The 12,969-nt window shown below is 48.0% G+C and overlaps 1 pseudogene; it reads right to left on the minus strand.

Moving 5' to 3' along the window:
* Positions 1-1,734: 1,734 nt before the first annotated feature.
* LOC137846938 (nucleolar protein 6-like) overlaps positions 1,735-12,969 on the minus strand; it is a 41,483-nt pseudogene continuing 30,248 nt past the window's right edge.

The raw sequence follows: 12,969 nt of genomic DNA on the forward strand, positions 1-12,969 counted from the left end.
GCTCCGTCCAAAAACATTGGGCCACTCGAGCACTAGAAGAAGGCCCATCAGTTATAGTTAGAAACGAGCTGGGAGAATGGGAACAAGGGTGGAAATTAGTTCTGGCAGGGCGGGGGTATGCTGCAGTTAAAAAAGATGGCAGGGTCAAATGGTGTCCGCTTAAGTCCATCAAACCAGACCTTACTAACGAAAACTGAGTTTCTGTTCACAGGAATGGATCATTGGACACCCCCGTAGTCTGTACACCCTGGTGACAAGACAATAAGTCAGCAAGCGTCCTGCCTAAGTCCGAGAGCTCCACACTGACAGAACCCTGACAACAGCGAGGCAGCCTCCATGGGTGGGGGGCTGCGATGCCTTTGTATGATCTTATCTTTGGACCTTGTATACTAAATAAGCTTGTGTTGTTTGTTAAAAGTTGGTTAGAGAAAATTTACATTATGTTGGTAGAACACCAACAACTACTTTAAGAGTGTATTTACTCAGGGTTACCAGTTACCTCCTAGTTTTCTCCTGGTTATTGTGCCTTATGTTTTTTAGTTAAGTTGTGATGTCTACGTCTTAAGATTGTTATATTTTAGCTAATTTGGTTGTGCATAGGGAGGGGGGAAATGTGGGTAGTTAGGGTCTGGCGGCTGGAAGATGTCGCGATGTACGGAAAGGTGGAGCCCCTCCCTTGATGGACAGTAGCATGTGGCCTGTGATGTAAGCAAGCGGAAGTGACGCTATGGGCCTCGGGTATATAAGCCCATGTGACTCGACAATAAACGCCATTTGCCATCCACCACATTGGTGTCTGTGAGCTGATGAACCGAGCGGCCTGGGGTTGGTCGCCGTGCCGTTCCTGAACCAGGTCGCCACTGCCTCCCGAAGGCAACAGACAAACCCCAGTTAAATGCCTTCCTGAAGGTCAGCATCTATAGCTCTACAGTCTTGTGCAACCAGAGCTCCTTCTTCCCCCAGGACAGACAGCACATGAGCTGTCAATACTCAGCATCCCAAAAGTACACTTACCAGAAATCTCAAGTTACAAAGTCCTATGAGGTGCAAATAAATGTAGGATGGACTGAAGCAATCTGTTCTCCTTGCCCTCTATGTTTCAGCAGCTACGTCAACGAGTGACCTCTTCGGACGGTGCTGGGCAGGAGAGCTCAAAAGGAGCTTGCAAGAAGAGCGGACTGAAGCCCACAGCATGGCTTCCCCCAAGCCCACGTGAGCTGGATTCCCAGCATTGCAAGGACGCAGGGGATGAGCACTGCAGCAGAAGTAAACAACACCACATGCAAGCAACTTCAAACCTAACGGTCTGTCCCAAAAGCTCAGCACTGTTATAAATGAAGTCTCAACTCAATCTGAATTTAGTAATATTTATAAAAGGCAAGTAAACAGCGCTGGGTGTGCAGGGAGTCTATGCTCTACCAACACGCACACACTAACATTGAACTTGCTAAATATACAGAACAGTCTCCATTTTCCATTCCTTTTCTTGTACATATTAAATGCGAGTATGCCTATACATATGTACAGTCAGAAAAGGTAACTAACAATCCTTTAAGTTCCATGACTGGGGAGCATAGTTGGAGTTGGTAATCCTGGTTGAAGTGCTCCCATATCTTCCATGACTTCATTAATTTCTCTCAGATCATATAACAGTCTCCATTTTCCATTCCTTTTCTTGATTACAAACACCGGAGAATTCCAGGGCTAGTTGTGGGAACAATATGACTGGCTTTGTTAAGCAACTCGGCCTTCGGACCTTATGTAACCTATTCTTCCCGGATCGAAGGGAAACATATCCATCTCCTTTTCAAGGCCAACAGGGCCTGGGTCAAAAGACACACATCCAGGTCACCAGGGGGTGTAACAGCAAAGGCCTGCAATGGCAGTAGTATCAGGGGGGCCGGTGGTGTAGCAGAAGGATTGGTGGACAAGCCCACAGATCCCTCACTATCTGGCAAAACATGTTTCTGATTGAAAGAAGTGAAGAGGAACAGGCTGGCATGTGATAAATTAGTGGGGGTTTGTTCATTGTCTTTGAGGAATTTGGAGAATCTGCTGAGGAGATAAGGTTGTACAATTTAATGGCCTTGATAAGGGGGAGGATTAAGCAAGCAGATAGCAGGAGGGGGTGTTGGGTAAACATCCTTGAGTGAAACCAGACTCTGTGAAATTCCTTACCACAAGACATCCTTTTTGCCGCTTCACTTTCCCCACCTGAACACCAAGCAGAGGAACAACGACCCCCCTCTCAACAATAGACTGCGCAGCCTCAGCCAGTTCAACAAGTCCTGATAAGCTGGAATTCGACTGCTATAAAACAGCAACCCTGGAAAGGGAAGTTGCGCGCTGTTGCGGAGCGGAGACTCCCCAGCCGCCCAGCGCTGTTTTGCTCGTGTCTGCTTACTTGATTAATAAAATAATTTCAATAGACCAGTAAATTGTGTGGTCTAATTTATAACATGGCAGAATGGAGACCAGTACGGGAACAGGCACTTTGATTGCCTCATGAAGATAGGTTCGGTCAGACTCAGCAAACTGCTCAGAGAAGCTCGTACAGAAAGTTGCTGGAAACAGGCGCTCTGGAGCTGGACAGAAGCTCGAGCTGAGAGAAGCGGACCCATGCACACAACTGCCTCTCGCTGGTAAGCAGTTGCGCATTATGGGGAAGCATATGTCCTTAGGAACAAAGACTGTCCTGGTAGCCTTACAGCTTATTCTCCTTATTAACAATCGGACAGTTTATGAGCCTGAAATATGGGACCAAACTGAGGTCAAGGTGTGGGACTCTGCAACTAAAAACGACAAGGTTGCAGTGGGATTGCTTGGCACCTGGCGAGCAATCTCTGAGGCCTTAAACAGCCCTGTGGGACCACAGTCAGAAGCATGTGGTTTTGCCAGACAGTGAGGGAACTGCGGGCTCCTTTACTGATCTGACTGCTACTGCCATGGGCCCCTCTACTGCTACAGCCGTCAAAGGCCTTTGCTGTTGCGCCCCCTGCTGACTTGAACGTGCCTTTTGACCCAGGCCTATTGGCCTTGAATAGGAGATGGATATGCTTTTCTTCGATCTGGGAAGAACGGGATACATAAGGCCTGAAGACCGAGTTGCTTGACAACTTAAAGCGAGACATATTGTTCAAAGGGAATGGAAAATGGAGACTTGTATGTAATCAAGAAAAGGAGTGGAAAATGGAGACTGTTGAGTCATGGAACTTGGAGGATTGTTTGTTACTTTTTCTGATCGTGAATATATATCGGCGTACTCGATTTCAGTAAGTTATGGAACTCAAAGGATTGTTTGTTACCTTTCCTGATTGTACGTATGTATAGGCATACTCTGGTTTAGTATATAAAGCAATGTTCTGTATATTTAAAATGTTTGATGTTTGTGTGTGCGTGTTGGCAGAGCATAGACTCCCCGCACACCCAGTGCTGTTTACTTGCCTTTTATACCTTTTATAAATATTTCTTTTATAAATATTACTAAATTCAGATTGAGTTGAGACCTCATTTATAACAATACATACAATCAGAAAAGGTAAAACAATCCTTTAAATTTCATGACTTAACAGTCTCCATTTTCCATTCCCTTTGAACAATATGTCTCGCTTTAAGTTGTCAAGCAACTCGGTCTTCAGGCCTTATGTATCCCGTTCTTCCCAGATCGAAGAAAAGCATATCCATCTCCTTTTCAAGGCCAATAGGGCCTGGGTCAAAAGGCACATCAAGGTCAACAGGGGACATAATAGCAAAAGCCTTTGATGGCTGTAGTGACAGAGGGGCCCATGGCATAGCAGTCGGATCAGTAAAGGAGCCTGCAGCTCCCTCACTATCTGGCAAACCACATGCTTCTGACTGGGTAAACAAGCATTCTTTCTGGAAAAAACAGAGGTAACAGCTGCATGTGGAGTTGCTACTGGGCACCTTTGCTCTTGGATTGCTCAGCCATGTCAGAAGGCCTCAAAAGCAGACTTTGCACTGCATGGACACCACCAAGCAGGTGATGCAGGGCTGTAGGTAGAATCTACCCCATCAGAAATCACCCAGCCCTTTGTCTTGGGGTCCTGATGCAAGGCCTTTGCTATGCTTTCACCTGGCTTCAGTTGGTAGCCTCTCCAGCATCCTTTTGTTCTCCCTCCCCTGTTTTTTATTGTTCAGAGCAGCATTCCATTCAACTCCTTGTCCTGGAGGCTGGGAGCCCTGGGGCTGATCTGAATGCAGTAAGATGTTGGTACTGGAAAGGAGTGTGGCAGCAGCAAATCCTTACAGAAGATTTTTGGATAAGAATGCCTTTCACAGAAGTGGCTGGCTTTGACTCAGAGTAATTTGCTCTGCCTTAATAGCATAAACCACAGAATTGAGCAACAGGATTGTAGCAATGGTGGTTTTACAGCAACAGAGGGAGACATCTGCCACACAGCAATGCTGTGGGATTTTGTTCTCTTTTATGGGTGGAAAAGAAATAGCTTTTAATGTGGCAAGCTCAGATTTTTAAGCGTCTGGGCATGTTATTGAGCTGAGAGGGACAAGGAGTAGTCAATGTCCTTGGCCCAGTAACCACTTCTGTCCTGTCCAACCTGTTTGCATCGAGAGATGCCCTTTTGTTCTCAAATCAAAGGGGTAGGCAAGGCAGGAGTGCTCTGGAGCTGGAGGATTGCTGCACGCCTACCCCAGTAGGAGAAAATAAAAGGAGGGGAGGTGCTAAGTCCTGACTGCTTTGATTTTTCCTGCTTCAAGGAGATGTGCTACAGGAACTGGTCTGATTAAGTTGATCTGGTGCCTGAGAGGCTCTGGGTAAAGATGAAAGGCTGGTCATGGCATTCAGACAGTGAATTCTTAAATTCCAAGACAGATCTGATGGAAAAGGCCTATTCTGGGAGTTGGTCCAGATGAAAAGGCTTTGGAGACAGACACTTTTGAAGGAAAGTAGGTGCCAGACAACCCACGGAGAGGGCTTCCCTCATGTCTCAGCCTGGAACCAGATTCCCCAGTGCCTACTGTCCCAAACACCTTGGTGAACAATCCCTGGGTCAGGTCCTTGGGGATTCTCCAGCAAGACTAAATCAAGTTTTCAACTGATTCAACTGAGGTTTCCTTTGGATCCCCATTGTGACCGCAGGTTTGTGTTGTGGCTGCCATCGAGCAGCGCCTGCAGTTCTGCTCCCTTTGCTGGGGATGTGGCAAAAAAAGGGTCAGTCAGCACAGCTCTTGCTCTAGGGTGGCTTGGGTGTCTGCTATTCCACCTGCATCCAGTGAGCGCTGTGGCTGTGCTTATATCCATCTGCATCCATTCAGCAGCTCACAAAGCCCAAAGACTCTGGTTGCCTTGCAAAGGTCTAGAACTGTTCCTTCATGGAAGGGAAAGTTGAATGAGTCAGTCCTTGTGTCTATAATGGCTGCTAAGACTTTTTTTTTTTTAAAAGGGTCTTTAGTCTTACTGGATATGAAGCACTCAGATTTAGCTTTCTCTGTTTGCATGTGCCTGTTAGAGAGCTCATGTCATCTTGTACAGAGACCTTTCCTGTGTGGACAAGCAGGAGTATGTTTCCTGCTGTACTGTATAGGAAGGGACTTTTGCTTGGTGGACCAGTGGATGAGGCATGTTTACTAATACAGCCAGGAGACTGTGGGTGTCAGGTTTTGGTGGTGGCGGGGTGTGTGTGTTTTTTTTTTTGTTGTTGTTTTTTTGTTTCCCCCCACCATACATACCTGCCACTAACCTGAACCCCCAGGAGGGGGATGCTTGTGTGATTCTGGTGAGGTGCTAGGAGGTGGAACAGCGTAGATGGGTTGAAAAAACATCTTACCAGGGAAATCCCAAACCTAACACTCCCAAACCTAACACTCCCAAACCTAACACTCCCAAACTTTCCCTTGCGGGAGGTGTTTTCAAGCTGAGACAAGCCCAGTGGCACTGAGCATAGACTATGGGATGTGGAAAGGGAGGTTAACTGTTTGCTATTACTTCCCAAGCCTCTGTACAAACAGAAGCACGGTGACTAATGCACCAGATTCTTTTAATGCTGCAGTTTCCCAAGAGTTGGATGTGTATCTCTGCAGCTTGGGGAAGCCAGCCTGAAGCGCTGTCACGTGGACCTTGCTGGGAGCAGCACGGGAGCAGAAGCTCGCCCTTTGCTGGGGTTTTGAATTGGATGCTGTGGTTTTAATGTCAGCCCTCTGCTCCCTCCTGGATGTACAAAAGGTGCTAGATATCAGGCAGAGCAGTGGTGTGTTATGGGGAAACGAGCTGAGCCTGGGAGGGTTCCTTTCCTGCAAATGCTCCTGGTTCCTGTCCAATGTAAAAATACTTCTAGGGTGCATCATATGGCACTCAAGACTTCACCCCGTAGACTAACAAGGCCTTTTCAGGTTGTAATATGCTCTGGTCCCTTTTGATTCAGAGAGCTGTGCATTGGCAGTCATTGTGCTATGTGCTTTGCCCTTTGTTGAGCTTACCTTCCCTCCTGCCATTTGCCTTTTGGCACAACTGGGAGTTTTCCTTGGTGACTGGGCTCTGAGCATTGCCCATTGCTCTCAGCTGAGAAGCACCAGGGTAGGTTGCTGCCTCCTCAGTGTATTTTTAGAAAGTGGCCAAAATATCTTGAAAAACCAGGTAATGCCCTGACCAGCCTTGCTCCCTTGAAGGTCCCATGCAGTGGGATGAGCTGGTAGGTCTCCGGACCCTCACAGCTTGCTGGCCTAACCATGTTGCACTCTGTGCTGCTTTAAGTCTGAACTCATAAATCTGGTTGTGAAGGTTGCAGACAACACTGCCCATCCCTGCTTATCGGCTCCTTACACTTAAAATGCCACCCCTCCCTTTGGGATCAGTGGTAATACCAACTCAATCCACCTTTTCCTCCTCCTACTGCAATCCTGCCGTGTCCATGGATGGTGCCTGACTCATGGAAAGCTGACTCCACAATCAGTAAGATTGTAAAGTATAGGTATGTTTATTCAGCACTGGGCAGCACGGGGGGTAGTCCCACCAAAGTCATGCACACCTAACACGGCAACTTGCTTTGGTTATATGCAGTAAAGATTTACATATGCATGAGGTTTCCTAGTATGCATGTACATATTCATAACCTGTCCCTGCTTAGTATTAAAATTAGCTCCAAGGAGTCATTTCCATAAACTCCTCCCCTCTGTGCTTGCACAGTGCCTTGTGGTGGTGGGCGCTGAGGGTTGTGACGATGAAGTAAGATGTCTTCATCAGGGTTGAACTTTTCACCTCGTCTCCTTGGGCATGCTCTCTGAGCCCTTGGTCACAATCCAGGCCATAAGGTTGGTTTGGTCCAGTTCTCCGGATCTGAGGGGCTCCTGTTATCTCGAGGCCTTTCATGTTTGACGTCCTTTTTTAAGAACAGTCCTCCTTATCCTTGAGCCCTTGGTCACAGTCCGAACCATATGGTTGGTTTGATCTGGTTCTTGGAGTCCCAGGGGCTCCTGTTATCTGGAGGCCTAAGCGCAGCACAGACACATCGCAAATGTAGCATGTATTAAAGAATGAGTGTTGCCTACATATTCATTCTTAATCAATCACTCTCTAATTTCTAATCCCATGTTTCAGTGCCTTCCAAACTTGCCTTCTTCTTTATTTATGCATATCATCATAAAAACATCATGATACAATGATGCTGGAAGAGACCTTTCTTTGTAAGAGTGTGACAGAGATGAAGCTGGGGAAACTAGGGGAACGTGGTTACTGTGGTCCTGTTGACCATCAGAAGGATGAAGAGGGAACAGATTTCTGTTTCTTGCAGTAGGTTGCTCCAAAGCTAGCAAGGCCATGTGCAGAAACTTGCCATGCCACTGGTGCTGCAGGGGGTGTCTTTGCTCAGCACATTAAGCAATTGCATTGCCTGATGCAAGTCTCCACCGTGATGAACAGGTATCAGGGAGCAGCTTCTTGGCTGCTTGCTCAGCTGCCCTTGGGATGTGTATCTCTAGGTACCAGCGTGTTGGGTGCTGTGATATATGAAGTAATAATTTGTGTCAAGAAGACGGTTGATATTAACAAAGAAGGGGGAGATGTGGGAGTGTGGCCATGGGGGTCGACAAGCCCTGTGTTTCAGATAACATTAGGCTCTTAACGATGAGGCCATCAGGAATGTAAAAGAGCTTAGAGGGAACAAAGAAGGGTGATTCAGGAGACTCCATGCAGCCTCCTGTTGCTTGTTCTCCAGCCATTAAGGCATGGAAGTTGCTGGGTGCTTGCTGTTGTTGTTATATTCAAAGTTGTTTGACCAATGAAAAGTTGTTTTGAAAAGAACTGCTGTGGAGAGAAGGGTATAAGAGGGGAGCCTGCCCTCAAGAAAGAGGAGAAAAAAAAAAAAAGGCAACACGATATGATGAAGTTATGTCAACAATAAAGAAGCAGAAAGAAGGAATGAAAAGGAACAGGCTAGCAGAATGAAGACCAGGACAGGAACAGGCACATTGATCGCCTCAGGAAGATAGGTTCGGCCAAACTCAGCAAACTGCTCAGAGAAGCTCGTACAGAAAGTCTGCCTGTTACTGACCTGGAGGCTACAAGAGCCAAGTGCGCTGGTACTACAGGACACCTCCCACACAATGGGCATGGGGGAAACACAGCCATACCTACCTGAGCCTTCAACAGTAGGAAATGTCCCCCAGAAAAGGCTGGAGTAGAGAGCCTGAAATCTGCCTCACCAAAGCTTGCTCTTTTGAGAAACTTGTCATCAACTCCTGGCTCTGCATCCTCCCAAGCACCCTCAGGCCAAAGAAAAAGAGACACTGACTGCATGCTCCTCTTTGTGAGCGTTACACTACTTCCAACAAGGCAAGGTGACCTTTGCATGTACCCACGTTTCTTCACTGGGATGTTGGTATATTGGATTTAGGGCCAGATGTAACTTGTAACCCAAACCAAACCCTATTCCAAGTCTATTGTTACCTGTATTAGAGCAAATAGGCAGTAGAAATTAACACTTTGGATGTCGTAATTGAATGGATCAATTAAGTCAACTTAGGATAATTAAAACTGCTTTCCAGGAAAGATCTGCACTCTTCTCTTCTGGAGTCATTACTGACATCTCTTTGAAGACAGCAAGTTAAGTAGAAGCACAAAGAAGTGCTTTAACTGCAACACACCCTGATGAGTTTCCTGACAAGTGCTTCATTACACTGCCAGATTTGCTGCAGGTCTGTTGACAGCCTCCCCAGGGAGCCTGCTTTCCCCACTGGCCCTTCCAGGGGTCTCCAACTCCCCTTCGAATAAGAAGTCAGCCTCTTGCCAGATCTCCACAAGAGTCGCTCAGCCCTGACCTCTCTGGAGATGCAGCAGCTCTGGCCCCATGCACACCAGGCATCTCCAGCATCTTGGCAGCTGCTGAAAGACTCCATTCAGCTCTAATCCTCCCTTCCAGCATGGGCTGGAGGAAGATTTCAGGCTTAAACTCCATTTCCTACCCAGAACTGTGCCTCCTTATCCAGGTTTCATAGTGGCAGGTCAAACCCTAGTCATTTAGAGAACGAAGAGGAGCCTGCCCTGAGAATCCATCTCAGATCCAGACACCAGCAGAGAGACTGAAATATTAAGTTGTTCCCAGTCCTCATGCAGGGTATTCCTCCCCCTCCATCTCACAAATCCTGAACCCCAAGAAGTCTCCCAATGGTCTCTGCAATCTGCCTGGTGAACTTGCAGCTTCTCAATCACTTTACTTCTCAGAAGCAGGAGACCTCCCACCCTGTGCACTGGGCACCTCCTTTCCCTCTCCTCCCCATCCTTCCAGGCAAACGAGCAGCGCCACTTCCAGGAGAACTGGGGGAGGATTTTGATGTCTTACTCGAGGTATCTTTGAATTGAAGACCTGCCTTCCAGCAAGCTGCCCCTAGCACAGTTGCTGTGGTGGACTGAGCAATCAATGCATGTTGCAACAAGGGAAATGCCATTCAGGTATTAGGAAATAAACTTTCACCACAGCAGTGATCAAACATTGAGACAGAAGCGGAAAAATGTGGGAAGTCTCCATCCCTGGGGATATCAGCATTCAACAGGACTGGGCTCTTATGTTGGGTCTGTCTGAGCTGGAGTCACCTTTTCCCTGCAGCAGCCCGCACAGTGCTGTGGTCTGCACTCGTAGCTGGAACAGCACTGATATCACTCCAGTGTTGTGTCTATTGCTGCGTAGTGCTGGCACAGCATCAGGACTCCTTCCAAGCCCCCAAGAGCCAGCAGGCTGGGTGTGGGCAAGTGATGGGGAGGGGACATTGCCGGGGCAGCTGACCTAAACCAACCAAAGGGATATTCCATAACACCTGATGTCACACTCAGCAATAAAAGGGGGGCTCTCGTGGGGGAGGGGGCTGTTCCTCCTGAACAACCACTACGCGTTTGAGGCCCTGCTTCCCAGGACGTGGCCGAACACCGCTTGCTGATGGGAAGTAGAGAATAATTTTTTCTCTCTCTGTGCTTCCGCGAGGACTGATTGTTTCTTTTGTATCTGTTTTTCCTTCCCATTCCCTTTCCCTTTAGTTAAACCATTCTCATCTCAAACCTCGAGTTCTCTGTGTTGTATTTTCTCCCCCTTCCTTTTGAGGAGAGGGGGAGTGAGAGAGCGGTTGTGGTGGAGCTAGGCTGCCCACCTGAGTAAAACCACCACAGCTCTATGCAACCTCCTCTAATGTCCAAGCTGGATCAGCTCTGAGTGGGGAACAGGACCAGAGATCTGCACAGCACCTTCTTTCCAAAGCAAGCTCATGGTTCCTGTGTTCTAATACTGCTCACAACACCTCTGCAGACAGATCATTTGAGAGTCAAGCCAGTTTTTAATGAAAGGGCATCTCTGCCCCTAATCTCCACACATTAACATTTATTCAGCTACTACAAGCACAGCCAGAAAGCCCCAAAAAGAGGCTGCACATATGCTGGCCAGATGTCACATGGATCCCACTGCCACCCAACTCCTTGTGTTTCACCCCAGCTTGCTGAGACTTTAGCATGACCACACCATGGAAGAGCACTGGGCTGATGACTTTTGGATACTGATATTTTCCATTTATCCCCTTTACTAACTTCTTCTGTCATCACATGAGTAACCAGCCCCAGAGAAACAAATCTGTGACCAGTATTTGGCCTCAGTGGTGCATGCACCTGTTAGCCTTCCAGCAGTTTCTCTGGGAAGCCTGTGCCAATGCCTCACCAACCCAAGTAGGGAATTTCTTCCTGAAAATCTAAATCTACCCTCACCTGCAACAGAAGGCACTTAATGACCTGAATTAATGACAGACAACCCCCTGTAGCTCCCCAAAGGACTTACTCTCAGCTCCTGGAGGTAGCACTGTACAGGCTCATAATCCACCACAGGAAAGAGGACATTCACTCCCACGCTGTTCTTCACCACCCCCTGGGAAAACGACTTCACTGGACAGTCCACGCTCTCCAGGTGCTGAGGAATCTGGTTGTAGTTCAGGTGGATGAGAACATTGTAGAGATCCAAAGGAGCTGTGCCAGGGGGAACAATGGCAAGGCCAGGAGAGAAGGCAATGGCCCAGCTGAAGTGCATCTACACTAATACACGCAGCATGGGTAACAAACAAGATGAGCTGGAAGCCATCGTGCAGCAGGCAGGCTATGACTTGGTTGCCATCACGGAGATGTGGTGGGACCACTCTCATGACTGGAGTGCTGCAATGACTGGCTAGAAGCTCTTCAGAAGGGACAGGCAGCACAGAAGGGGTGGTAGTGTGGCTCTCTATACTAGAGAGTCTTTTGATGTTGTAGAACTCGAGGCTGGGAATGACAAGGTCCAGTCCCTTTGGGTTAGGATCAGCGGGAAGGCCAACAAGGCTAGTGTCCTGGTCGGAGTCTGTTATAGACCGCCGAACGAGGATAAGGATACGGATGAGGAGTTCTACAGGCAGCTGACAGAAGTTGCAAAATGTTCAGCGCTTGTTCTCGTGGGGGACTTCAACTTCCCTGACATATCCTGGAAGCACAACACAGCCCAGAGAAAGCAGTCTAGGAGGTTTCTGGAGAGCATGGAAGATAGCTTCCTGACGCAGCTGGTTAGTGAGCCTACCAGGGGTGGTGCCCCGCTAGACCTTCTCTTCACAAACAGAGAAGGACTGGTGGAGGATGTGGTGGTCAGAAGCTGTCTTGGGCAGAGTGACCACAAAATGGTGGAGTTCTATATTCTTGGCAAGGCCAGGAAGGGGACCAGTAAAACCGCTGTATTGGACTTCCGGAGGGCTGACTTTGAGCTGCTCAGGACACTGGTTGGTAGAGTCCCTTGGGAGGCGGTTCTGAAGGGCAGGAGTCCAGGAAGGCTGGGCGCTCTTCAAGAGGGAAATCTTAATGGCGGAGGAACGGTCTGTCCCCACATGCCCAAAGACGAGCTGGCGGGGAAGAAGACCAGCCTGACTGAACAGAGAATTGTGGCTTGAGCTTAGGAGAAAAAAGAGGGTTTATAATCTTTGGAAAAGAGGGCGGGCCACTCAGGAGGACTATAAGGATGTTGCAAGGCTGTGCAGGGACAAAATTAGAAAGGTCAAAGCTCATCTGGAGCTCAATCTGGCTACTGCCGTTAAAGATAACAAAAAATGTTTTTATAAATACATCAACACAAAAAGGAGGACTAAGGAGAATCTCCATCCTTTACTGGATGCGGGGGGAAACTTAGTTACAAGAGATGAGGAAAAGGTGGAGGTGCTTAATGCCTTCTTCGCCTCAGTCTTTAGCGGCAATACTGGTTGTTCTCTGGATACCCAGTACCCTGAGGTGGTGGAAGGGGATGGGGAGCAGGATGTGGCCCTCACCATCCACGAAGAACTGGTTGGTGACCTGGTATGGGGCACTTGGATGTGCACAAGTCGATGGGGTCGGATGGGATCCACCCAAGGGTACTGAGTGAACTGGCAGAGGAGCTAGCCAAGCTGTTTTCCATCATTTATCAACAGTCCTGGCTATTGGGGGAGGTCCCAGTTGACTGGCAGCTAGCAAAC

Source organism: Anas acuta, chromosome W (genome assembly GCF_963932015.1).
Source record: "Anas acuta chromosome W, bAnaAcu1.1, whole genome shotgun sequence".
NCBI lineage: Eukaryota > Metazoa > Chordata > Aves > Anseriformes > Anatidae > Anas > Anas acuta.